Source organism: Triturus cristatus, chromosome 6 (genome assembly GCF_964204655.1).
Source record: "Triturus cristatus chromosome 6, aTriCri1.1, whole genome shotgun sequence".
Taxonomy (NCBI): domain Eukaryota; kingdom Metazoa; phylum Chordata; class Amphibia; order Caudata; family Salamandridae; genus Triturus; species Triturus cristatus.
The window spans coordinates 651,146,614-651,171,184 of NC_140589.1; positions in this window are offsets into that span (position 1 = coordinate 651,146,614).

Sequence of the window (24,571 nt, forward strand, 5' to 3'; positions counted from 1 at the left end):
GTGCCACTAAGCCTGTTCAACACCAGCTGGCGATACGTGGATGAGGAACCAGGACTACCCTGTGAACCAGTAGGTCCCACATCCAGCACCTGGGCGCAAATCACGAATGGCAGAGTCCACACCAGTGGTCACACGGAGAGGAGTGAAAGGAAGATGCGGCTCAGTCCGGATGAAACCCGGGTCACATACACGGAGGTGTCTGAACACGTGGTGCCACTGAACCTGAACTACGCAGGCCGGTGGGGCCATCCAACCTATGCTGGAGACAGTCGGTGAATTAGCTGTGCTGACCTCTGCCTCAGGCCTACACCACAGTCAGGTAGGTCACACATTCGGAACTGAGTCTTGATTACACCATGGTAGTGAACACCATTTAAGGCATAGGACAAGTCACTATACCCGCTTTGATGTGGTGCCAACAAGTCTGAGCATGGCATCACAACCACAAGTGTCTGTGGGCCTAGGCGGACTACTGCCCTCGGCCTACGCTGTGCACGAGTGGGTCACAGATTTGGAACTGAACATCGGTTATTCAAAAGGCAGAATACATGTCAACGCACGCACGGAGAGGTATAAGAGGATGACAGGTTGCAGTCCGGAGGGAACAGGATCCTCGGTTCGGAGGTGATCGAACACTAGCGACAACTGCCCTGGTGTCACTAACTCTGTGCCTCGCCAGCCAAAGACGCGTGGCTGTGGGCCACTGCTGACCGCTGCCTCCGGCCTACACTGCGGTCCAGTAGGTCACAGTCTTGATTTAGCAGTGGTGGAGTTCATGTCAGTGTACCGTCTACCGGCATCATCGCAGACTACATCCCTGCTCAGCACCTGTGCCACTAAGTCTGTTACCCGACATTCATGGACACTCTCTGGTCATACATTGGTGGCGTCTGAGTCCATGGACTAGGGGCTGTTTTCATCCTCATGTAGCTGATACCGAATTGGTGGTGAAAACGAGGCTGGCGCTTTCCACTCCTCCATTTGCTGCTGCCTGATGACATCAGACCTTCCGCATCATGCCCTGGAGGACACCTTCCTCTGTCCCCTGCAAGCCTATGCCACATTCACCTTGGACATCGATGAGGACCCACCCACTGCGCGTGGACCCACCTCAGTGCACCGCAAATCACCTTCCCGTGGCAGGGTGCCTGTGCCGGCTGCAGTGCATCAGGGGCCACTAACTCTGTGCTGCTCAGGTCTGGGACCCCTTCTTCTGATATATTGGATGACCTCTGTGACGGTGACGGTGGTCTTGGGGTCCTCAACACCATGTGTTTGTGGCCCTGCGCTGTCTGCAGCCTCTGGCCTCAACTGCGGGCCACCAGGGCCCACACATTGATTCGGGTCCTGACTGGCCCAGATGTCGCATCACCACAGGAGGCACACGCCACCACCGCAAGGACCACCTCCAATGGCCATCTGCCAGAGTTGATACGGTGGTCCTGACAAACCCATGGAGTTGCTCAGACCTGTCATGGATGCCATCATCGGCCTGATACCCTGCTCAGCACTCCAGGTGTCAGTGACTCAGTGCACCGCAAGCCATTGTCTGTTAGTGATTGAGTTTTGTGCTGTGGAAATGTTGCGCAGCTGTCACCTCATGCATTGGGGAAGACCTGGGACTATGGGGGGTGGAGTTGTGTCAAGTGTGCGTATGGGAGATGGCACAGACAATGGGAGGGCAGGAGGCAACATCCTCAAGGCAGGAATGCAGACTGGAGGTGGTAGTCAAGCTACACACCCAGAACCATTACTGGGTATTGCGCTGTGGACTACAGACGCACCTGTCACCTCAGGCAGTGTGGGAGACCTGGGACGTTGATGAGGAAGTTGATGCAGGTGTAACACACCCCACTGCATCTGCATCAATCCTAGCAATTCCTTCACATGAGCACGCTCATCTCAAGTGCCCCTACCTCAGTGCACTGCAACTCACGGAACCTCCTGACTGAATATTGGGTGACCTCTATCCTTACTCTGGCTCCCTCCATGTTGCTGTGCAGTTGACTCTGTCATGCATGTGTTTTCTGTTTCCGTTGCACTGGTGTCCAATGTTCAAGTTGTTGCCAGCACCAAGCATTCCATGCGGACTGGCTTACACTCACCCCACACACGTACAGCACAGGCGTCACTGTATATGTGGCCCTGCCAATAAAGGGGCCGGGCGCATGTGCCCATAGCCAGTTCGATACGATATCTACATGTGTCCCTGTGGTCTTGTTGTATGAATGAGGGCCCTGGGTCCTAGGACATTACAGTGTGCTGTGTACATCGGATGCAGACATGTCACCGCAGGCAGCGGGTTGGAGATTGGACATGTAGCTTTGTCGTCACCCACTCAATTCGTAAGGGGAGTGGCCAGGGCCCTCGTATGCCATGCCAACATGGGTGTGTGACTGCTATTTGCGCAACCCCTGGGCATGGTTCTGTACTGTGAATGTGCATCTTAATGTGTCTCTATGGCAGTGTGGGACTCCTTTGTGTGGAGTGGGTGGTGCCTGAGGGTGATAGACACCAACTTATGTGTTCTAGAGCGCCTTCCATGGGTTCGGCACCCACCCCCACCTGTTGGGCCACCTCCTTTTGGCGTGATGACACATGGCATTGGGGTGCCATGTGTGGGTGGGTGAAGTGTTGTGTGCCAGCTGTGCTTGCGTGTGCTTCCTGCTGTGTGGTCTGTTGCAGGGACTGTGTTCTCCTCTGAGTAGCTTATCTGCCCTGGTCCTGGTGGTGGTTTGCGTGGGATATCCATGGGCTGTTGTAGGGAGTTGGTGTCGACGGTGTGGTGGTCCTCTCTGGCATCACAGATGTGTTGTCTTGTGTGCTCTGCTGGAGGAGTTGTGTTCCCCTCTGCAATGTGAAGGGGAGATGCATGTTGACATTGTGTTGACATGTATGTTGGCGCATTGTTCTCGTTTACATGTAGACTGTTTGGCAATGTACATTGTGACTGTTTGTGTGGTGCTGGATTCTTCTGCAGGACAGTGTAGATTTGGACAACATGACGGATGTGAGGTAGTACGCGTACATTTCCATTTCACAGTTTCCTGCTCTGTCAGATGTGGTAGGCATGTTTCTGTGCATGTGCGGAGCCAGTTGTTTTCTCTGTTCTGCAGTGTCGGCTATGCGCATTGTACCACGTTGTCGTCGATGTGGGTGTGCTGTTCTTGCTGCAGTGTGCCAAGGGGATGTGGGACATGATCCTGGGTAATTGTGGGTGTGCAGTGTGCTACGCCTCATTGTGCATGTGTGTCATTGTGCCCATCTCCCCCCGTCCACCTAGTCCCTGTCCGTTACTTTCCCTGTTGATGTTGTCATGTCCTTTTGAGCTGTGTCAGTAATCCCTACTCCTTGCACCGTCTCCACACTGATGACTGTGGCCCGGGTTTCCTCCAGCTCCTTCTGTGGTGCTGGACTGCCACCTCCTGTCGCCTTTGCTGCCTTCCTGTTGGCAGCGGGTTTGTACCTGGTTTAGGTTGTCACATCCTGCCGGCGCCTCATGGCCTCCTCTGTTGGCCTCCTTGACACACCGGCTGCATTCACAGTAGTCTGCTTGTGGGTCAGTTGCTTGTAGTGTTCTGTCACCTCCGTGACGCTGGTTTTGTTTTCCTGCGGTCTGCACTCCGTCTTCCTCTCCCTTTTCTCCTTGGCCTTTCCCGAGCCCGGTGGTCTGTGGGGGTTGTGGGGTTCACGTTGTCCTCTGCGCTGGGTCAGGGTGCATCCATGTTTCTCCGTGCTTAGGCTTGTGTCTGGTGTGTTTTTTCTGTGGTTTTTATGGTGCATTTTCCCCCAAGACGCGTGGGATTTGCAGGCCTGTGGCTGGTTTCCGCTACTTTTTGTACCGCGATTGACCTCATTGCATGAATTTTCACGTTTCGCATTTTTGCATCGTGGCGTTGATTTTGACGCTGACATTTGACACGTTATCTGGTGTCTATCGCATGCTACCGCCTTGTTGTGAATTCCACGTTGACAAGGGGTTATTTTCCCGTGATGGGCTGCGATATTGAAAGTTGCGTTATGCTACTCTTGCGGTAGTTCTCACACGTTCTTGTGAATATACCCGTCTGTTTTTTAAATTTCACATTAATTTCTCATGAACAAACCACAAAAATCCTTGTAGCAACTAAGTCAGGATCCCCGTTGGATTCATGTCCGCCGAGAGTAAGTCATTTGCTAGTAGAGACAATTGCCTGCCTTATAATGGAGGCTCTGAACACCACTATTGAAACTGCAGCTTTTCCCTATCTATTTTACCTTTATTGAAAAAAAAAACTTGGCTAAAACAGATGTAGGAAATTATCGTCCCATCTCCCGCTTACCTCTACCAGCTAAGATTCTTGAAAAACATATGAATCAGGAATTATTCACTTTTATTGAGAAAAATCAGGTCCTGGATCCTACCCGGTAAGGTTTTAGAGCCCAACATAGTACCGAACTGGCCTTGATCACCGCTACTGAGGAAATTAGACTGACAGTTGACAAAGGAGGATCAACAGCCCTGAGACAGTTAGATCTGTCAGCTTTATTTGACACAGTAGACCACGGCACCTTAATAGATCGGCTTCGAGAGGCAGGAGTAGGTGGCCCAGCCATCGCACTCCTTAAATCATTTTTGCAATGTCGGGAACAATTTGTTGAAGTAGGAGGTTTTAAATCAAAATGTTTCAGGCTGCCTTGTGAGGTGCCCCAGGGCTCATCCCTCAGTCCCACCCTTTTCAACATTTATGTTGCTCCCTTGGCTCGTATGATCAAAACCCATAGTTTTGAATTGGTACCATACGCAGGCGACACGCAGATTATTATATAGATCTCAAGCAGAAATCATGATACAGCTTTGAATTTTAAGGAGTGCATGAGAGGTGTCAGCGAATGGATGGCTGAAAACTGCCTTAAGTTGAACTCAAATAAAACAGAGGTTCTACTGTTTGGCAAGGATACAACATTCTGGTCCTCAGACTGGTGGCCATCTGATTTGGGGACTGTTCCCGTCCCAGTCACCAAGGCCAAAAACCTTGGAGTCCTTATGGATTCCACCCTATCCTTTTCCCAGCATGTAAAAATGCTTACTGCATCCATTTACTACACTATGAAAATTCTAAAGAAAGTGCTCCCATTCATACCGACAAAGTTGCAGAAAACTGTGGTGTCAGCCTTGGTGTTATCAAAACTCGGCTACTGCAATGGGCTACTGGTCGGAGTAAACAAATCGGTAGTGGCAAAGCTTCAGGTACTTAGAACTCCGCTGCGAGATCGCTCTTTGGATTAGACAAATACTCTTCATCTAAACATGCTCTCAACTCTCTGCACTGGCTACCAATGGAGAAGCGCATCAGGTTTTAAGCCTTTTGTAGTGCCTTTAATTCATTACAAAATTCAGGCCCTAGTTACCTGATAAAGCACTTCAAATGGCATACCCCTGCACGTACAATTTTACCTCACTGAAGCTGGTGACAGAGCCTACCTTCCGTCTCCAGAGATGGGGTGGTAAAAGTTTCATTAGCATCACCACAAGATGGTGGAATAAGCTACCACTCTATCTAAAGAATGCTTATGATCTATTGTCCTTTAGGAAGGGACTCAAGACATGGCTCTTTACTCTGTAAATCCACCCAAGGACTGGAAATCTAACATCTCACTGTGTTCTGTGTGCCTATTCTGCAAGCGCCTAGACGCCTCGGGTAGTAGTGCGCTATATAAATATTTAAATAAATAAATAATAAATTAAATAAATGGTGAAGTCGAATTTTAAATTGTAATTCTGCAAATGCCATTTTTAGAAAGTTGACATTTTCCTGCCTCAGGCGTTTAGTGCTGCTTATAGCCTGTACCTGGGTTACACGATTGGGTGTAGCAGACAGATGAGCTTTGTGTATTCCTCCTAGACAGCCATGCACAATAAGAAGCGAAGATGTGCCTAGATGGGGCATCACTGGCAGGATGGGAGAGATGAGGTCGGCACACCCTACTGACACTTGAATAGGCTGTGTCCTACCCCAGCGCAAAGGGCTGCATACCCCCTGTAGTTAGTCTGGAGCCAGAATAGGTAGGCAGAAAGCCTGAGGACATCAAGAGGAAACCTCTAGAAGCTTTGCTCACAACTTCAAAGGCACAACTGGGTATAGATGCTGGACCTCAGACACCAACTCTTCAGTACAATTCTTGACATGTGTATACTCTGCCAGAAAGAGGGGCAGCTGTGCGGCTGAAAGGAATGCCACTCAGCGGGACTGCTGCTCTGAAAGAACTGCTGCAGTGCCATGCTGGCCTGTTGCCTTCTTTCCTGGGGAAGAAGAACTGGACCTGTAACTTTATCTTGAACCCAGGACCCCAGAGTTTTTGCCTCCTGATCTGAACCTCAGGGACATAAAAGGCTCCAAAACATCCTGCACCAGCGCCTGTACCCAGCTGCAACAAGTTCCTGACCCCCAAGTGATGCCTCTCATGTTCTGGACCCTTGGTGTGGCTAAAGGGTGCTGAAATAAACCTTTTAGGCTTTGTTACTACTAACAGGCCTGTTCGCACTGAGACCTTGCCACTCAAACCAGCATGAAGCTCCATCAGCCTGACTCTTCGCAGTGAAGCATCAACTACTCAACGGAACCGCCAATGTGAAGCTCCAGCAATGCCCACCTGCGATGCCAGCCCGCTCCTTGCGCTTTGCCAACAGCCTCCAGTGATTCTCTCCCTGTTGCTCAAAACCTTCTACAATGTGAAAGGGACTCTTGGCACAAATTTCAGAAGGTAAAATTCAGAGGGCCTGATCTTGTGACTGAGGCCAATCTGCACTCCATCATGGTCAGCCTTAACTTTGAACCGCTCCAGCTCGACCAGATATCTCGAGTTGGCGGTTTGCACTTTTTGGTGCTACTTTTATTAAATCCTTTAAAAATTCATATCTCCGGTTCTACTGGTTAGATTTTTGCCATTTGGTCTTGTTTTATTTATTACATTTTACTCTGTTTTTCTAACTTGGTGGGGGGGGTCATTTTTGTGTGGTCCTTTCACTATGTTGTTGTTTGATTGATTGACAGTGCAGAGTGACATGAGTCAATAGTTCTGCATGATGTGTTGGCAGACTCACCGGTTCATTGGTGTGTGATATGTGTGACCTTGTGATTCCTGTATGACATGTACTGCTTGTTGCAAATGAGCGGCATCAATGTGTATTGAGTAGCCTCACTGCTGCTCCTCCCTCCCCCGAGCCTATTCACTAGTGTGCGAAGGGGGGTTGTATCACTTGCACCCCTACGGCACACCATTGTCATGCCCGTCTGCGCATGTCCACAAGCCTGAAAATGACACAGTGATGTTGTGCGCTGAAGGTGGGCGCCAAGTGTGTAGGCCTATGGCAAGGACAGGGCGGACACAGATGTAGAGTTCATGCCTGGCTGAACTCGCCCTGTGGTCGAGGGTGGATCTTTGGCTTATGCTGCGGAAATAGCGACAAACACAGAATTGGCATGTATGATCCCGGACCCCGGGCGGGATTGCTCACCCTCAGGTACCCCTCGGTCGGGGCCGCAATCCGTGGGCATGCTACATGGCAACATTGCACATTGCGTGACGGCTGGCGCAGACACTACACCAGAGACACACGCATCAGTTACCTCCTTGTCAAGGCCTAAACTCAACCACGCCAGATCCACGTGTCGAATGACCACACCCCTACGCCCTACTGCCGTACGCCGGTCCACTCACTTACACTCACAGGGGGGTCCCACACAGCTACATGTCCTAGGTGTACCCCACTGCTGAGTACTGAGGGCCTTGCTCCCGGAGGCCATGATGGTCTGAGGAGGCTGCCAAGGTCGCGGGCTTCGGGCTTGGAGCTTGCACCGGCACGTGGTGGGCACTTTGGAGACACGCTGGTGTCGGCAGGTGAGCAGTGAGGCCTGGAATGCGCAGGGGGACGAGACTGGTCCTGGGAGCAGCGGAGCGGGCTGCGGCAGGTGCCCATGATCGCAGGCACGGCCGCACAAGGCATCGGTCTCATGGCGGGGTGAGAGGCGCTGCCCTGGCAGACACGTTGGGCATTCCGGAAGTGAACCACGCCAAGAGCTACGTGCTTTTTATTCACACCCCTACGTTAGCCTGGCGTACCCCGGGCCAGCCCACTCCGCACACGCTTACAGGGGGGACATCACAAGCTACATTTCCGTGATCTTCCCCACTGGCTGGAGTTAAATGGTTGCGTCCACTGTCCACAACACTACCAACACCAGCATTATATGTCGACATGGATATGTCTGTGGTCTGCATACTGCAGTCTGTCCAGCACATCCACGCCACACTTGCCATTGTGTACATTCTCATTCATCGGTCAGTTGCCTCCTTCGCACATGCCTGGTTCCCACCGCTCCCCACATTCTGCTATTGTGTGGCTGAGGTGCCATGCCGTTGATGGCTCATGTACATGGCTAGGCCAGGTTGCCACAGTAAGTTTAGCTGTTTTGCCTGGTGGGTGGTCATGTTGTTTGGCATGTTGTATGTGGGTTTGTAATGTGTTTTGCAGAGTTGTAAGTTGCATGATTGTGGATTGGAGGTGGGTGGTGTGTTCATTTGGTACTTATCAATTCGCAGTGCGTTTCCGTAGGTGCCATCCTGAAAGCGCCTGTTGATTATGGACTGTCGGAAGATGTATGAGTCATGCACACTGTCTGGGTAGTTGGCAACGACATTGGTGAAGAGTCCCCGGTGGTCCACTATTGCCTGCACATTGATGGAATGCGTGTGCTCTCTGTTGCGGTAATTTTGTGCGGTGTCAGCAGGGGCACAAGTAGGACATGTGTGCAGTCAATTTCCCCCAACATGTGCGGGAATGCAGCTAGGGCGTAGAAGCCTTGCTTGGTCTCCAGCTGTTCCTGCGCAGTGTGGGGGAAGTATAGGTACTGGGGTACCAAGCTGATGATGGCATCCAGGACAGGTTTCAGGAACTTGGATAGGGCATGCTGTGAGACTTCTCCGACTCTGGCGGTTGTTGGTTGGAGAGTCCCATAGGCCAACAGGTGCAGCACAGTCAGCAGCTTTGTCTACGGAGGGATGTTGGTTGTCCGCTGTGTTGGTGCCGTCAGCCTGTGGGCTATGATTTTCAGGATGCAGAGGATGGTTGTCCTTTTGAGTCTGTAGTGGGCAATGACATGCTCTGGTGCTAAGTCTGTGAGGCTGGTGCGTTTCATGAAGGTCCGCTGTCTTTGTCTGCGCTGCCTCTGTGGTGGTCCGGGAGGGAGGTGAGGGTCTGGGGGGGTAGCGGTCCTGGGGGTGTTGGCGGTAGGTGTTGGGGCCCTATTGGGGCTTCGCGCTGCATGATGAGTATCTCCATGACATCTGTTGTTCTTCAGGTGTGGCTCGTGGCTTGGCTCCCTTTTCTGGTGCCGGTTGTCGACCGACTTTGCACCAGGTCAGAGCAGGTGTTAATTTCCTGCTGCTAATGCACCTTGCAAAACCAAAGGGGATGATGGATGGAGGGTTGAACATTGCAAGCACTCACCTCCAGTCAACTGATCTGGGTTTAATCCATCATCATTCTTTAGCTCACTCTTCCACCCCAGTTCAGACATGGCCATATGCAAATCAGTCTGACCCTGTGCCTCATGGGAACAGTCCAGCCCGAACTGCCAAGCCATGGTTTCCCTGGACCGGAAACAAGCATCCTGGGACCGGTTTCTGGCTAATCAGCCGTCATCAGCCAGGCTAACTTGAATCCAGTGACAAAGTGAGCAAGGGACCCATGTCTGGGCATACCCTGCCAACTTAGGGCGAACAAAGCAAAACCAAAGGGGATAATGGACGGACTGTTGAACATTGCAAGCACTCACCCCCAGTCAACTGATCTGGGTTTAATCCATCATCATTCTTTAGCTCACTACGCCACCGCAGTTCAGACATGGCCATATGCAAATCAATCTGACCCTGTGCTTCATGGGAACAGTCCAGCCCGAACTGCCAAGCCATGTCTTCCCTGGACCGGAAACAAGCTTCCTCGGACCGGTTTCTAGCTAATCAGCCATCATCAGCCAGGCTAGCTTGAATCCAGTGGCAAAATGAGCAAGGGACCCACGTCTAGGCATACCCTGCCAACTTAGGGCGAACAAAGCAAAACCAAAGGAGATGATGGACGGAGTGTTGAACATTGCAAGCACTCACCCCGAGTCAACTGATCTGGGTTTAATCCATCATCATTCTTTAGCTCACTCCGCCACCCCAGTTCAGACATGGCTATATGCAAATCAGTCTGACCCTGTGCCTCATGGGAACAGTTCAGCCCGAACTGCACCTTATCGCATGTTTTGTGATCTTATCGCCTATCTGACTGGTCTTTGAGAATGTTGCGATGTGGTGTTGTCACGGCTTTTTGCTCGGGAACACCTACTCTGCATCTCATTACCGATAGTTGCCGGGGTCATCTGTGGCGATGTTTTTTGAGGATTCCATCGCCGGAAGACTGGTAATATCGGCTGTTTGCACCGGCTTGTGAATGGGGTGATAGATTTATCGCGACTCTGGCTGTGCCACAGTGCCGATAACTCTGCAATAGATCCTTGAGAATATGCCCCTTAGTCTTTGGCTGATTAGGGGACTTTACTCTGTCAGGGTGACCGAGTAAAGTATTCCGTTACCCTAAAGTAGTGCCAGCCTGCCAAATTCCAAGATGTCAACTGAGCAGGCAGACATCTCTAGCATTAGCAGGAATTGCCATCACAGTGGTTCCTGTCAATGCATTGCAAGTTTGACTGGTGGATCTGTCAACATTACGGAGGCACACGCCAAACTTACAATGTTTTTTTATTTTCCAAAACAATAACCAAAGTTTGATTTGTAAAATAATAAGAAAAAATGCCCCTCTCGCCATGGAAGGTTTCTTCCATGATGACGGGGTCCTTTTGCAGTTTTCACTGCCCCTTACCACCAGGTTTTACCTGGTGGTGATGGACAGTGAAAACTGGCAATGTGTTCTCCAGCTCTAAATCAAATGGGAAGACACATAACCAAACCTCTGACAGCAATTACTCAGTTGGGCCACCAGAAATGTATGCCAATGTCACAGACATAGTTAGTCTCCGCCATCAACATAATGAAAGTCTGACCATCTATCACTGAGGCAGGCAGACCTTCAGTTTGGCAGAGAGGGTACTTTGTCACCATTGCAATGTAATGCCGTCGCCGCCAAACTCTAAATCAACCCCTTAGTTGCTACATTGCTGTGCTACAATACTCTATAATATAGGAAATGTGCTACACCTGATATCACAGACATTAGACATGTGAGCACTAGGGGTGCATACAAAAGTAGAAATGAAGAGTTCTATGGGCCTTTTGACCATTCTAAATGCGGTGTAGTCAAATACTGATTCCTCTGAAACGTTATGTAACGGGAAAGCGGCTCTCGCCCCTTCTTACATTTGCCAAGGATTGCATGCACATGCACCTTTTTGCAGAAGTCAGATCCAAAATCATTGGAATACATAATCAATGTACATTCCAAACCAAGTTCTTTAGCAAATAGCTAAACTCCACAGAATCATTTCATGAGAAAAGGGATGGTGGATAGAAAATAATGTAATTTTCCATCAAAGGTCCATAGCAGCAGCAGTTACCATGGGCTCATCTGTAAATTAATGTTACTTAAGTGTATAGTCAAGAACACTAGTTAAGAGTCATCACTTATTTTATGTATTTGTAAAGCGCAACACTTATCGCCTGGGGGATGTCACGGTGCTAAGTAGTTGTTTAATCCATACACTGACAGATTTTCACTGAACCAGAACAGAAATATCATATAGCCCATAAACCTGGAAAGAGACACATTTGTAATTATTTCCTAAACCTGGTATGATTGTCAATGAGGTGAATATTCTTAGGTAGGTAATTCCATTGAGCAGCAGCCAGGTAAGAGAAGGAATGGCTTCCTGGTCTGACCTTATTACAGATTAGCTTGCCTGTAGCATTTTGGATTGCCCGCAATTTTACGAAAGGTAATCAGCCATGCCTTTGAATCAAGCCAGGTTCTTATGATGGCCTGGACTATGGTTTTTCGCCAAGCTCTGAGGATCCGTTTGAATGGTCTTCTCAAAAGCTTAAGAATGGTAAAGCATTTGCCACATGCAGCCCTGACATGATCTTGCATGAAGAGGTGCTCATCACTGATGACCCCCAGGTTTTTTGCTGATTTCTTTGGCATGAGCATCTCCCCCAAAGGCTCAGGCCACCAAGAAGCATCCCAAATCCTATGCACGCCACCGAACAGCAGGAGCTCTGTTTTCTCTGCTTTGAGTTTTAGACAGTGGTTTGTCATTCATGCCGCTACTTTGGTGAGGTATCCCCGAAGATGGCTTCAGGTCTCATTATGATCCTTCCCAGTGATATAATCAGCTGGGAATCATCTGCATAAGAAGTGACCTCAAAGCTCCATTTCATGACAATGTTTTCCAGCAGCACTACATAAACATTAAAAAGAGTGGGGCTCAATGAGGAGACTTGGGGAACTCCGTAGGTAGTTGCAAAGGAGTAAGATCTACAGGCGCCCAGTTGCACTATCTGTGTTCTGTTCAATTAGAAGATATGAGCCACCTAAGGGCATATGCATATAGGCCCATCTAGTAGAGCCTGCCAATCAGAAACCTGTGAGAGTCTAAAGCTGCTGGCAAGTCAAGAAGGATCAGGGCCGCTTCCCCGCCCTGATCAACTACTGATCTGATATCATCCAACACAGCTACCAGTGTGTACTCTGTGCTGTTGTTATCATGAAAACCCATCTAAGAGCGATCCAACAGCTTGCTGGTTTCTAAACAATTGGTCAGTTGCTTGTTCACCAATTTTTCAAAAAGTTTAGAAATTTAGGGAAGGAGAGAAATCGGTTGATAATTTAAAAGAATCGACACATTAATGCAAGATTTTTTGCCAGGGATAGTAATGCCACTGCCTTCCAAAGCTCTGCATAACTTGCTTCTGCCAGGAATTGGTTACAAATGTAAGTAAAATAAGGACCTAAAATCATAGCTAGTTGGGAATAGATAAAATGAGGGCAGTGGTCGAACGGAGAACCAGATTTAACTTCTGTCATCAGCTGTACTACTTGTGTTTCTGATAGTCGTTCAAAGGCTCCCGGAGTAGCCTTAGCATCTGGATAGGGGTCTATAAACTTCTGTGCCTCCTCAGAGAGAGGGGGTTGATTCTCGAAGGACAAGGACAGTTTTCCAATTTATCAGTGAAAAAATTCCAGATTTCCTCACAGTAAGCTTCAGTGTGGGGATTGCTTGAGAGAGGCAGGTGGGCTGGGCGAGTTCCTTAACAATTGTAAATGACTCCTTTGAAGAGATACTATTCTCTTTAGTTCAGTGAATAAATTAGTCCTTATTAGCTCTTTTAAAGGCTTTGTAATATTGTTTTGCTCCCTTTAAATTTGATTTGGTCTATTTTATCTCTTGAGGACCTCCACCTCTGTTAGAAGTTTTTACTCTTTCGTTTCATTACTCTCAGTTCCGCTGAGTACCATTTTTCTGAGGGGACGTACTAGTAGAATTATTCACTTTCAGTGGTGCACAGGTATCCAGAGAGTTTATAATAGTGGCATTAAGTTATTCAATCTGGTTAGAAAGGGGCAAAATAGTATCTTTCATCAAATAAGTAAAATTATTAGCAATTGTTTGCTCTGTTAGAGTCCTCCATGTTCTCGTAAGCCTTAAGCGCAGATCTGCTCCATTTTATTTGCCACCGGGGAATAGAGCTGAAAAAGTGTCAAGAAGTGATCTGTCTGTGCGAGAGGGGTCACTTCCACAATTTTAATGGTCTCAATATCAGCTAACAGGAGGTCCAATGTATGCTCTATGAGTAGGACCTGACATCCATAGTTTGAAATCTAGCATTCCCATGTCATTCTCCAATTGCCTGCATAATACATCCGTGATTTCCAAAATGCCAATTAACGTCACCAACAATACGGTACGGACCATATTTTGTACTTAATTCTGTTAAGTAAGTAAGGAGGTTGTTGGTCCTGGCCGAGTCATAGCCAGGAGGTCTGCACCTCGACACCTCCAAGTAACTTTCGTTTTTATAAGCCAACTGAAAAGCTATAATCTCGAGTTCACCAGAGCAAATAAATGTCTCTTTGAATATGATGGCCGTACCCCCTCGAGGTGATCATCTCTATTGCAGTGTCACATTTTGTAACCTGTTGGTATGTCTATTGAAATTTCCGGCAATGTGGATGTCTTAAGCCAGGCTTCGGTAATGAATACCAGGTCTTGTTTAGCCTCCTCAATTAGATCCCAGATCTCTAAACAGTAACAGTGTTTTGACTTAGATCTAGCATTGAAATATAGACAGCTCATTGAAAAATCTGACCTGTCACTACCTAGCCCACCAAACCATTTGAAATGCAGACAAGAAAAACAAGCATTGGCATAGCCAATAGGTCTCGCCTTTGGCACCTTATAAGTGTTTAGCCATGCAACAGTTGCATAACTAAATACTTATAAGGTCCCAAAAGCGAGACCTATTGGCAATGCCAAGCGGCCGTGGGGCCCCGAAAGTGGTCGCGATCAATCATCAAAGCGGCTGTGGGGCCGAAAGTGAAAGTAATCGCGGTAAAGCGCGGTAAAGCGCGGTGCGCGCGCCCACGCACATGCACTGTAGCTCTAGGCTGGCCTGGTAGCACTTTTTGGAGCCCTCTCAATAAGTCTCGCCAGACCAGCGCATGCGCTGGTTCAGGCGAGACCTAAAAAGGCCCTTCTACCTTGTCAGGAGCCCCTTCCCCGCACAGTAGAGCGTTATGAGTGACTACTTTGCCCAAATCTAAAAGGGAGTAGTGATTATAGGTAATTACCTGTTTTCCTACATTGAAACCGGCAGGATCCCTTGCCTCTGGTCCCATTCAGGCTCAGATGGGCTTACCTTAAGCATGGCTTCGATGCACCAGCGGCGCAGCCATGCAGTGCCCCCAACACATAAAGATAAGACCGCTAACTTTGCAAGATGGTGGTCAGAAATCTATCCTTCCGTGTCTGGCGTGGATTCCCCCACCACTCCCAAACAATGCCCCAACTAGAAGCTACTGATCAATTGTTCCAAAGTTAAAACAATTCCCCTTGAAATTGTGAGACAAACATTTTTAAAACTCGAAAGACAAAAATGTTTGCTCACCAACAACAGGATGAAAGAAAAAGCAGCATGAATATTAAAAGTACAACCAGGACGAAAATCTAATAGTGCAAAAGGAGCAAAGCTGATTCTTAAAAAGATTTATTGCAGTGAGGTTTTCTTGGATATCACACAAGTGCAAAGCGACAACACTTGCTAAATGATACCAGTATAATTCCTTTTGTTCTCTTCAGGATGCCTAGAAACTCGAAAAGAAACTGCAGAATGTCCAGAACGCCTCATCCTAAACATCTTAATATGCAACCACATCACCGGCCACCTGAGAGACCTACAATGGCTACCTGTCAACAAAATAATCCCCTTCAAGCTCCTCACGCACGCCTACTAAGCCCTCTGCCACGCCGGACCTGCATGACACAACCACGGCCTTTCCTTCTACACTAGCACCAGACATCCATTCTCTGCCGAGTGGCCCGGGCCACCATCCCACGGATCTACAAGACCACGGCTGGAAGAAGATCCTTCTCCAACCTCGCTGCAAAGACCTGGAACTCCCTGCCGTTGCACCTCAGGCAATCACCTTCGCTACCACAATTCAGGAAGGACCTCAAAACCTGGCTCTGCGACTGAACCGCAGCCCCCCGTGCCTTGAGACCCTCACAGGTGAGTAGTCACACTTTATAAGATTACTGATTGATTGATTGATGCCAGCAATCACCCTGTTTTGGGAAGGGGCACCCAATAACAAGGGGTCTCCTTATGAAAACTTCCTTTCCCATTGGTAAAAGGCGAGGGTGAATTCCCACCGAAGTCAATAATCTGAATGAACACCTTTGAGATGCATCTAGAAATGCTGCAGACATCTCTCCAAACTTTTTACATTGAGGTTGTTCATTTGTCACCTAGCTGGAAGCCATGTCAATCCCTCTGCATATCTCCTGGCGTTTGACAAGCTCTTGATGTAGCTAGTACGTTTTTCTCAAACATAATTCATTCAACATAGTTGTTCTGCTATGGCATGACCTTTTCCTATTCACATAGAACTTTCGGGGTCACACACAGTCTTTGTATCTTCAAACAGAACTGCTTTCTTTGACTGGCTTTAACATTGAGATGTGAATTGAATGACATCTTTAGGAGTCAAAGTATCTCTGTCTTTTTCAGCAACAGTTCCATCTTATATATCTACACCTGTGTTTCCAGACTTTATGGCCTCTGATCTACAAGCTTTGTGATGATCACCTACTTGCTCAACATTCATGGTTAGGCCAATAGCCTTAATGGTGTCATTGATTGAAATAGATTCGAAAAATACTTCCTTACAAGGGTCTTTTCTCTCATGTGTAATGGATGGTTCCAGGCAGAAGCTAGGTACGTTTACCATAACCTGTCTCTTTCTCTCTGGATCAGCACACAGTGGGTTTGTGTACTTAGCTGTCAAAACAAAGTTCACATTACGAAACACCAAGGTCAAATTCTGAAAAAGTACACTGTTATATTCATGACTCATGACATCAGTTACATCATCAGAGTTTGGAAAGTCCTTCCCTAGAATGTGCTCAATGCCTGATGCAAATATCTTGCGGCAGTAACTCCTTTCTACAATAAGTTATCATTCTCACATTTGAAAGCTCCCATAAGCAGAGGTAATGCTCCCCAAACACCTGCTCAGGCATCACCAGTCTTTCACCCCTCATGTTGTGCTAGTCACAATATCCTTTAGCATCTTTATGGAAACCTTGGGGCATATTTGCAAGCCCCCATCAGCACCGGTGTATCACTTTTTTGTGATGCTCCAGTGGCATGGTGACATTTCCCATATTTATAAGGTGGCTCTAAGCCACTTAGCGTGGCTTAACATCAAACTTGTAAATATGCCCCTTTCCACTGAAGTACTCTGCAGCAAAAGGGCATGCAATGGGTGTTCCAGTGGGCATTCCACCGCAACACCCATTGCTTTATGATACTGCACAAGATTTACAAGGCTGGGGCAAGGCCAAAAATGAACGCCAGGGAATACATGGTTTTAGGATGGCGAAACGAGGAGAAATTCTGAAGCACACATAGAAAGAGCAAATAACCATTATTTATTGTTTATGTGCAGGAAGGTGTCCCTGCAATAAACAATCAAGCCTGCAGTGCAGGCAACCTACAACATGGCGGTAGGGTGCCTGCACTGGCGCTAGGAAGCTTTTTTTGCATCAGCACTATGAAAAACACAGGGGTGAGCCATTTTCGAGTGAATACGGTCCATCCTTGCATTTTAAAAATGAAAGACTGCGGCGTTGCCAAATTTATTTGTAAATATGCCCCATAATTTGCAACAGCTTCGAGGTGCTACCTTTAATTATAGGCAATACCTTGCAGTCTACTGCTAACCCTGTTTTAGAAATAGTAAAACCTTTGCCTCACTAGTCTAATCAAGTCACGAGAAAAGGAATCAGTCTGGTCAACCAGTCTATTGACGTTGACACCTCTTTCGTGACTGGTGGACACTTCTTACAGTTGTAGCACTTCCCTTTGGCTTTGGAAGATGCACTGTCTCCTTTGCTTGTACCCCCTCCCCTTCACTAGCTGTACTATGGTATCCCTCTTTATTAAATTATGTAGGCCTATATGGGTTGTACTTTTTGGTCCTTTCCAGGAAAAGTTGATGAATATTGTTGGAAGGCTAAAGAGTATAGGATTCTAGCTTCTACCTCCACCATGGAATTTTTTTTAGCAGACATAACAAAAATCCATTAAGCATTTAGGTAACCACAAAATGATTGCAGAGGATGTGCTTTGTGATATTCAAATTCTATATATATGGAGTGTTAGGCTATTGGAGAGAGGAGGCCCACTTTTAATCTGAGCTTTGACTGTGATCCCTCAACATCCAAATAGTTTTACCTACGAAGATAAACTAGTTTTTGGTTTGAATCTTTATTTTAACTTACAAAGAACTTGAAACTGCCAACCCAGTCTAGAAGGAGAAATATAAATTCAGTAAAAAATGATAACAAATAATCAGCTGAGGTATAACAAACTACGAAGAAAATAAACAAGCATTTGCAATGCATTAGGTCTCGCATTTACGCGAGTTTGAGCTATTGACATTGCAAATAACAATGCCTATTGGTATTGTCATTTACAATGCCAATAGCTTTAACTCGTGTAACTGCGAGACCTATTGCATTGCAAATGCTTGTTTTCCCTGCAACACTGATGGAAAAACTTCATCCGAAACATGCATTTTTCCAGTGACTGACAGGTGGCAGTTGATTAACATGTGGAATATAGATATTTTCTATCAGATATGCGTTTGTAAAGTAGGGTAGGGAATCTCAGCCCATCCACTTGAATGTGTATAAATGCAGGGAAATGACTAGGCAAAATAGAAAGGGGTGAGTATGGTCACCCTATTTTCACCAAAGTATTTTTGTGTTGTAAACTGAACCCCAAAACAGATTGTCCTTTAAAAAAAAAATGAACATTTACCAGATATTCCTAAACCTTCATGTGACTAAAACAATTGAAAAATAACAGCAGTGTTGCACATGAAAACAAATAGTCTTGAAAGAAGGTGGGCAAGCCTACAACTACTATTATTTAACTCCCTATGTAGCTGAACCTGTCCGCCTCCTTTATCAAGCGCCCATCACGTTTGGGGACCAAAGAGAGAAGGGGCAGTTCTTATTTTCCGAAGTTGTCAAGTTTTTTCCCTCCAAGATGGTTGCTTCATGCAGGGTTTCCTAATTAACACAGCCCTCCAACTGCGCCCTAGTTGTTAATAAAGGGCCATTAACAAGCTCAGTTTCTGGCCGTCCTGGAACTACACTCGGGTTCATGGTTTTAAATACTGCCTGCCCGCAGTGAACTCTCAGATGAGGGGACACTGTTCCTCTTGGCACAACAAATATCCCCTCACTCTTCTTGCGATGCTCCCCTCGCACTCAATGGAGGGACACCAAAGCAACAACAGAGTAAGCACCGGCAGGGAAGCAGAACTAAAAAATACCCTCACACACAGAGATGGGGCTTACACGGGCACAGCAGTGTAACCACCACTCACACACCAAGGATAGGGACATGTTGGACGCCAGCAGGGAAAACGCCCCTCACGCAAACAGGAACAATGAAGAAAGAGTTGGCAGCAGTGAAAACACCCTTCACACAAACAATAAGGAAAGAGTTAGCCACAGTGAAAACGCTCCTCACACAAACAGAATAGAGAAAGAAGGGGTACCAGCAATGAAAAACCTCCTTACCCAAACAGAATAGGGAAGGACGAGCGAGTTAAAAGCAGTGAAAAACCCCTTCACACAAACGGAATATGGAAGGAAGAGGTAACAGTGAAAATGCCCATCACACAAACAGGAACAGGGAAGGAAGAAGAGTCAGCAGCAGTGAAAACACCCCTCACACAAACAACAATAAGGAAAGAAAAGATAGCAACAGTGAAAAAGCTCGTCACACGAACATTAAAGAAAGAGTTACCGTCACTGAAAACGCACCTTACACAATCAGATACGGAAAGAAGAGTTACCAGCACTCACACGAACAGAAGGGCCGAAGGGGAACAACGGAGGGAAATATGGCATCAAAGAAAGAAAAGAAGCAACAAAAAAGATATATACTTAAAGAATATTGAAAAGAAAGAACCATAGAAACATATAACGTTCAATACATGTAAAAGAAATGACAAGACTTAAAGAATGAAAAGCAAAGTAAGGGAAAGATAGAAAGAAAGAACGGGAGGGCGACAGATAGGAAGAAAGAGACGCAGGAAGAGCTGCCTTTAGCATTTTATGGCAGGCGCTTTGTCTCGGCTCCCCCCCCCCCGTCAGTTCCTGCTCTCGCTCGGAAAATGCCCAAGACTGAGGTGTGAAGTCCCCGGCAGGATGAAAGGAAAGGCCGGGGGTGCCGAGCTGGAGGCCTTTGTCTCCGGAGCCCGCCTCAGATACTGGGCAGCCTCCCCGTCTCTGGGGGTGGAGGGAGCCGCGGGTCCCTCTGAGGACAAGAAATAGAACCTGCCTGCCCGGGGAGGGGCGTGGGGGCGCACGGACAATGCCACGGCCCAGAGGGGGGTCTGTGGCACAGGTGTGACGCATTCATCTATCTGAAAGAGCGTAGTTAGTTAACTATTAGGATGAACCCTTCAAAAGGCGAAATTTAGCATTTGATCGGGGGGGGATTTACAGCTCAGGATGTGAAGAGAGAGGCTCACTCATAGCTGGTGGGGGCGGCTCATGGTAGGGAGTGAGAGGCACACTGATAGCTGGCGGGGGAGGGCATTTGTTTTCAAATACCGGCTCCTCGTGAACTTTTGAGTATAAGGTGCTTTATAAATCACGTTAATTCATCCTTGGGGAATGTGGAAAGAACACACTGGGAGCTAAAGGAGGAGGGGAGGGGTTAAGGGGGCCTTGCGAGTTCATGGAGGCTGAGAGATGATGCAGATAATGAATCTGTGTATTCTGGGAGTTATAGTCTTTTTATTCAGTTAAACAAATCGGAATGACTTGTGTGAAAAGATAATGAAGAGAGTAAAAACCGTGTCTGGTGCCGTGGCCGGAACCTGAAACCAGTCACGTTGGGCTGTCCCTGTGATGTGCAGTCACTCAGTGTGTTAGCAGACAGGAACTTTATGTTGTACCTTGTAATATAACCACGACGAATGGTGTGATCTTGTGCAAGTTCCTTCACTCCTTCTGGCCCTTGGTGCCTGATCTGTACATCCAGAGACCTTGGCGGGGGTTGGTGTGGCATTGAGGGGAGAAGGGAGGGTTGAGCCACATCAGAGTCCAATAGAGAAGAGAAGGGGACAGTTTTAAAGAACAGCAAGAACTAAGGGGGAAACCTCTGCGATCAGCTGTCCTGCAGTTCCCCCGGGGCACAAGCAGGCATCCACTTCTGTCAGGACAGCTGATCGTAGCAAAAAGACAGAAGTGGATGCCTGCTTGTGCCCCGGGGGGACTGACATAAAAAAAAGACACGCGAAGCTTCATTTTCGTTGCTATGGCAACAAAATGGTGCGTCGCAAGGGGCTGGCAGTGCTTTTCAGGCTGCCAAATGGTGTGCGCGCCCGGTGCGTCGCGAGGGGCTGGCAGTGCTTTTCAGGCTGCCAAATGGTGCGCGCGCCCGGCGCACATGCACTGTATTTGGAGGCCTGAAAAGCACTAGTTTGCACTTCCAGATCCCCCTTTTACAAAAGCTCTCGCGAGAGCAGCGCTAAAGCGCTGGCTCAGGCGAGACCTAAAAAACGGACACTTAAGAAATCAGTGTAAAATGCATGCAATATTATTTTATGGGTCCAGCAAAATATAAGAAAATTGAATAAATTGCTGACTTCTACATGCAAGTGACTGTGATTTCGACACTTGTGGTGGCTCAGCTCTATGCAAATGCTTTCTCTAAGAGACTATTGTACGAGAGGGTCTCACTTGCTTCCCGTTGATATTCATTTTCTAGTGTGCACAAACCGACTGATTCTTCAGTCTCAGATCACATTTAAGCCTTTATCAAGCCTTAGGCGGGGGTCAACCAAGCTTTTGGCCTGTATTAACACAAGCGATGCATGTTCACGCAGGCTCCCAGTTATGTGTGGAGGTGATCTTTCTCAAACCTCGCTGAGAGTTGCCAAAAAGGAGAATAAGTCTGCTTTTGAATCTGTGTTATTTCTCAATTACTGAAATTCTCCTCTGCAAAGAGAACTATCCACAGGAGCTACAGACATCATTTGAGCACAGAACATTTCTAAATACTTCCAGTGAAATATGCAGGGATATCAACACTTGGCACCAGTACTAAGTGCCAAAATATGATGTAAAAAAAAAAAACTAAAAGTTAACACATGCTTCGATAAGGTGGTATTTTTTTGTGCGCAAATATTAGTAGACAGGGCAGTGCCTCAAAAGCCATGGGGCTTATTTGCAAACCCATTGCACCACTGGTGCGTCATTTTTTTCGATGCAACGGTGGCGCAGTGTGCCTATCTATATTTACAAGGCAACGTAAAGCCACCCTGCATGGCTTTTCATGGCCTTGCATATATGGCCCACTTTCACGCATAACTCTGCATGAAAGAGACATGCCATGGGTGTTGCCTTGGATGTTCCCATGCAGCATCCATGGAACCCGGCGCATTCCCAGATTTACGAGATACTGTAGATCTGGGATTGCATCAAACTCCTACGCCTCCCCAGGAGAGGCATATGGGAGACCCAACGAGGAGAAACACATTTATTTCTCCTACTTTTTCCTTTTTCTATGTGTGCTGCATTCTGCAGCACACATAGAATGAGGAAAACATCTATCGTGATTGTTTTTGTCAAGGAAGGTGTCCCTTTCTGCACAAAAACAATCAACCATGCAACGCAGACACCCTTGCACCATGGCGCAAGGGTGCCTGCATTGGTTTATGGCAACCCATTGTTTGCAGGCCGGGGAAAAGCACAGGAATGCGCCATAACTTGCACATACAATGTGTTCCTGCCATTTTGTTTTGACGCACGGTAGTGCAGCAGGAAGGCTTGCTGCGCTGACATGCATCAGGATATTGTAAATGAGGCCCCATGTGCGGTCGTGTGTAAATGGGTATTTACCACTCATTAATTGCCTTGTTGGTGCAAGGTAACAGAAAGTAACACAAAACAATACAAAGTGCTACTTTTTATTACGTTTAAGAAACTTTCCAGTGCAAAAAAGCTTTGCACTGGGACGTAAATAACAAATCAACACTTTGCACTCGTTTGCGTCACTTTAAGTGACTATGAAACAGTACAAAGTGTTGATAAATTTGACTTCTCAACCGTTAACATGAAGAAATGTTTTTATTCCTCCATACATTTCAAAGTGTGCATATATGCTACACTGTATAGCACACGTTCAACTATTGAAAAGCCTTAAAGCATATCTGAACGCAGTTTTTTGTACTGAAAGGCACCTCAGTGCCTGCTTACGTATCGCCAGTCTTTCATCTACGAATGTCGGGCTTGTCCCAATATCCCAGAGTGTGCTTGATTACAGAGACCTGATTTACAGACGTTTTAAGTAGCCATGTTTAGACGTTGGATATTGGCATAGCAACAGCAAGGACGTTACAGTCTACCGCTAAGTCTCCATGAAAACTAGAAAAATCTCTGCCCTGCTAGTCTAACTCAGTCACTACAAAAGTAGACAGTCTGCTAAACCAGTCTACTGGCTTTGTCACCTCTTTTGTGACTGGTGTCCTTTCAATTCTATCAATTCCTTTTGGCTCTGGAACATGGGCTGCTTCCTTCCCTTGGGCTCCCACTTCTTCACTAGTGGTGCTTTGGTCTATTGGTTCTTTTCCAATGGATGCGTATTGCATTCTGGCTTCTAATTCCCTCGGGGATGTTTTTCGGCAGGCATGCCAATCTTCTGTCTTTATCAGCTCTGGAAGGTCTGTCAACATCAAATCAATGAAACGTGTATGCCTCTTCAGAAAATATTTACAGAGGATGTGCTTTGTGGAATTCGAATGGTATAGCTGCATGGAAGTGTTAAGCTATGGGAGAAAGGAGCCCCTGTTTAAGCATGACTGTGCTTCCACCCAAACAATCTCACCCAAGAAGAATAGGAAGGGGCTTACTCATGTGGATGATTGAATGTCCCTCCCTAACACTTCCTTAGTCCTTCCCCTACACCTCCTTTAACCCCTCCCTTTATTAGTAAGTATTGCCCATTTTCCAGCACCTCCCATCCATTTCTCCCATATTTCCTACTAAAACATATTCTTAAGTGTGCTCTGATCTCTGCAGTTCGGGTGGAGATTTTTACACATAAAAAATAGAGGAGGAGGCATAGACCTCCACATATTGGTATGTGAGTATCACTTTTTGGTGAGTCAGTAGTACTCTTGTAGTACGGCTAAATGTATTACAAAGTACAATTTCTTAACAGGCCCCTAAAGTAGTAAAGGTACTCAAAAGGGTACAAGCAAACTTACACATGTAGATGTACTCACATGTAAGTTTACCTTTGTGAATAGCCTTCAAATTTTTTATATCACCTTTTTTTCATCACTGTTATGGCAAACATAGACAGTTACTTGAATTGTGAAATTACAGGATGAAATTCTTGGCAGCCGGAATTGCTAACACTGGCTGGAATCCCTGTATTTCTGCTATTACAAGGTAAACCCCTGGAAGGCATAATGCCTGTGCGGAACTGGATTCACTGGCTGCTACTTCACATGAAATTCCTAATTCCATGTGGTTTAATGCAGATATTTACCACCTTTTCTGAGCAGGCAGTAAATTCTGCAAGGAGTATGAGCAGGGTATGGGGGAGAAGGAGGTGGAAAGGTCAAGGGAGGAAAATGGAACGTGTCATCTGACAGCCAGAAGTACAACATGCTCCCCAATGACTTGGCTTATTGTCAAGTGGAGGACTGGAGAATGGGTCCAGGTTTAAGCACTGTCCCTTCCTAACTAGGGGGGGTTGCACTTACAGAGTTTGATTT